We start from the raw sequence: 4,732 nt of genomic DNA on the forward strand, positions 1-4,732 counted from the left end.
CAATAACTTAAATTTAATGATTTCTTATGTTTACGCGAATGTTAGACATTGAAATAAAAACTAAAACTATTTAAACGGATTTTATCGCGGTTTTTTTATATTATTATTTTCTCCATACGTTTCGAAGACTTTGCAGCCTTCATTGTAACGGGGGGACTGAGGTGTTGTTCATCCGTAAAGTCAAAGTTACAATATCTACCTACATTTTTCAAATATACAACTTTTTAAAATTTTATCTGTTGACGGTCCGATCTACGCAGAATGAGCTCACAGTGTCTTGAGGTCTGGCAGCCGGTCTTTTGGGATCCGATTTAATTAAATGTAGAACAGGATCCCAGGCTTGTGCAAGCTTCCAACCATCTTCCCTATTGAAATTTGGGTGTTTTTAATTTCAATAGCCTCGCGAATCATCCTAGGCAGGAATCGGTGTTCTTTGGCAAGGATTTGTGGCTTGTCTAATCGCAAATAATGATTGGAGCCTCCTTCAGAATGTTCAGCGACTGCAGACTTCGTAGAGCGTCGGTGTTTCACGTCAGCTATATGTTCGCGGGTCCCTATATTTCTTTTTGTTTGTCCTATATAAGAGAGGCCACAGTTGCAGTCTATCTTGTATACACCCGGTTCTTGCAGAGGTATATGGCATTTGACGGGTGGTAAAATTGACTAATCTTCTTAGGCGGCTTGAAATAGGTTTTTATTGAAGCACGCTTCAGGATGTAGCCAATCTTGTCGGTGACTCCTCTCACATATGGTAGTACAACCGGAACACGTTCAACTGTGGCTGGTTTCACTCGGTCTCTGTGACGGCGGCGTGGAATTTGGAGCTTGTTGTCTCGCAGTACTTGCTTGACATGTTGTAGCTCAGCGGCCAGGTGTTTCTCGTCACAGATTCCTCGTGCTCTCTGAAACAATGATTTGCCCACGGTAGCTAACTGTTTTGGATGGTGGTGAGATTCACCGTTCAGATATTTATCAGTATGGGTCTGTTTCCGATACACAGTATGACTTAAGGTCTGATCAGGATTACGAATGACTAAAACATCCAAGAAAGCAAGAGATTTATTGTGTTCTAACTCCATAGTGAATTGGATTTTATTATTGATGGAGTTAAGGTGATTTAAAAATGCAGATACTTTGTCCGATGGTAAAATTGTGAAAGTATCATCTACGTACCGTTTGTAAAACCTTGGAGAGACCGGTGATGTTGTCAGGGCTGTCTCCTCGAAGTCCTCCATGAATATATCGGCGACTACCGGAGATACAGGGGGCCCATCGCTACACCCTCTACTTGTACATAGAACTGATCATTCCACAACATATAGCCAGATGTAAGGCAGTGTTGGAGTAGTTCTGCATATTCCACAGGTATGTTATTATCTACTAACTTCTTAGACACAATTTTGATGCAATCTTGTAATGGTAAGCTCGTGAAGAGACTGGACATCAAAACTGACCATTGTTTCATTGTCAGCTAACTGTAGGTGTTTAATGTCGCTGACAAATTGGTATGAATCCTTCACAGATGCTCTAGTGTTTCCTCTGAGGGGTGAAAGCACTTTTGCTACGTGCTGAGCCAATCTGTAGGTTGGTGTGTCGATCTGACTCACAATGGGACGTAGTGGAGCATTTAACTTGTGTATCTTCGGCAGTCCATACAGTTTAGGCGATTTTGCACACGAAGGAACGAGTAAGTTTACGTCGAGATTTAATTTATCAAGGTAATTTTTTATTATTAAAGTGCTAGTAGCCTTCAATATCTTGTTAGTCGGGTCTGATTTGACTATTCTATACGTGCTTCCATCCGATAAAAGTTGTTCCATTTTATGATTGTAGTCTGACGTATCCATTACTACTGTCGCATTCCCTTTATCTGCACGGAGAATGGTAAGGTCTTTCCTTGATCGCAAGTTCTTCAAAGCGATATATTGATGTTTTGGAAGATTTGGTTTCGGCATTTTCTTTTGACGCAAAATTGACGAAATGTCTTGGCGTATTGCCTCCGAATCTTCCTTTTATATTATTCATGAAAAGACTGTTCTCAACATTGCAAATAATGTCTTCATACGGCATCCTTCGTGGTGTAACAGCAAAATTTAAGCAACATTTTAAATTTAAAAACCGCGATAAAATCCTTTTAAATAGTTTTTAGTTTTTTATTTCAACTTAAATTTAAACTAACATTTCTAGTAAAATCATATCAAACCACTTAATAATGGATGAATGGACTAAAATCTAGCTTCAAGCAGTCATTCACAATGAAAAGGTAATCCATAGCAGAAAGGCGGAACGGTTGAGGTGGATTCAACAACTGAAAGGATATCAGACAAAGATAATGCAACAAAGCCAAGAATAACTTGTAGGAGTTAAACTAATAGACTATTCTATTTACACATAGGAAGATACAACATGTTAGTGGAAATTTTATATTCGGTTTGAAATTTTTAGACTTATTCATAATACGTATAAGAACTAAAGAAGTCGGAAAATATATAAATGTTAATTTTACATATTTAAATGTTAATTTGAGGATTAGTTGCTATACTAAGTGTAATATTAAGAATGTACAACTCTGTTTTAGTATCAAAATCGCGTGAATTAAGTTCGAATATTTCTTTTCTATTCTTTTATTATCCTTTTCAATATTTGTCAAAAACACGGTCAGTTTGCAAGTTTTATTCAGTTTGTGACACTATATATCGTGTTCTGGAGTTTGTGCAATATCGTAAATCTCATTACAACTTTTCTTTGCTCATCGATAAAATAAATTAACTTCGAGGTGTCAAAGTGAAGCACATTGAACGTGTTTTAAACGTATTTTTCGTTACAATCATAACAGAGAACAAACACATTATGTTATTGAAGAAAATTGCCTGTCAGGCACACTACAATGTGGTCAAAGGATAAAGAAATAGAATATACTTTTATGAAATAAAGAAGTTTTTTGTACGCCTAATTAGATTCTATGCTTAGGGGTTATATTGCTCATCTATTGAGAGCTGGGGTAAAAAAATAACAAAATCTTTGCAGGTGGCTATTTTGACAAATTATTTTGCTGCGTACTAAGATACACAGATCTCATTACTGTAAATTGTATTTTTAAGTTAGCAATGAAAAATATAATTATTTGTAATGAAATCTCGGAGAGCTGTCAATACTTTTAATTTCAGAAAGTTTTTAGAAACGCGTAACATTTATTGTCTAATGTAAAACGTATTTTATGAAACACTTTACGATATTAAAATTACCTTGACATTTTCAAAAATCAAGAAACAACTTTAATAACGGCGCAAATTTCTTAATGGACCGGCTAAAATTGTGTCTTGAATTTGGTGAAAATCTGCTTTAACGCTTTATAGTATATTTTAAAGGAGTTGATTTAATATATCTTTTGTATAACTTATTTAATTTATGCTCCTCGTTTCAGATATTAGAGTTCACGCCGTTGTTAGTAAAATTGATTTATTTGACTTCTATTTTGCTAGACAGAATTATATCTAGTCTGACTGCTTTAATAATTGAACATTAGCCTTAATTTTATGGTAAACTAAAATAGCACGTTCGAATTACACCTTTATATAATTCAACATGAAGGATTTCTTAAGCTTATGCTTGTATTACGAACGAGATTTATTATTGTACGAGTGCAATACACACGTACACTTTTTAATCCTTCACTCTCGTAGTCCCATGAGACGGCAATTCGACATGACCGGAGATAACTCAGGCATGGGACCAACAGCTTTACGTTCTTTCCGAAGCACGGGGGTATCACACCGCCAAATTCCTGAGTCCTAGCTGCGACTGAGTAATTTTTAAGATGAAAAAACCAGTCACTTTTATTTTGGCCCGACCCGGGATTTGAATCAGGACCTTAGCGCGATAGTTGTACTCGCACTGCTTACAACTATGCCACCCGAAGCAATCAATAAACTCTCATGATAATATGTGCTCAAAATTATTTCATCCTGTTGAAAAAAAAATCATGTGCTTAGTTTTTTTTAATCCATTGGCTGGAAAACAAGCCAGCTACTTACTAGCCAAAGGCATCGTGCATTCTTTGTCGGCGCAAAAACAAAATATTTTGCTTATTTTATGTATTTAGTACCTTAAAATAAGTGTTAATTTCCAAATTGTAGAAAGAGATATGTTGTATTGTCTTTTTGTATACTTAAATTACAATTATCCTTAACCCTTCTTTGATTACAGAACAAGTATCGAGTATAATTACAACACAACTTGGCCCTATCTCTGCAAAGAACAGTTCACAAAGTCATTATGCAAATGTAATCTTGCCAAGGTTAATGGAGCTCATTCGATAATCCATTTCCAAAACTTACGTGTTCGTTCAAAGGAATGCTCGTACGAAGTTAGCAGTTGCGAACCTGCCAAGTTACGTTACTACTTGGTATAAGTTTATGATTACTGGTAACTTTCAAATTATACACACCTACATTGTGCAAATTGCTGTTAAATTGAATATCCTAAAGCAACAATCATCCACTTGTAAGTTACGATTTCTAGCCTCGAGGAGCGTGAATTACAATGAATACTGCTTTGCAAACAAAATTCATTTACATTGAACAAAGTGCATTAACTTTAAAAACAAAGCGAATTTTAGGAAAGAAAATAGAAGAAACAGTGTAAACCAAGTTACTTTACTTTGCATGTATGGAGGTTAAAATTCTTGTAGGTAAAACGTAAAAGCTTTTGTTGCATAGTGCTGGCGAGATAT

This window comes from Manduca sexta, chromosome 11 (assembly GCF_014839805.1).
Source record: "Manduca sexta isolate Smith_Timp_Sample1 chromosome 11, JHU_Msex_v1.0, whole genome shotgun sequence".
Taxonomy (NCBI): domain Eukaryota; kingdom Metazoa; phylum Arthropoda; class Insecta; order Lepidoptera; family Sphingidae; genus Manduca; species Manduca sexta.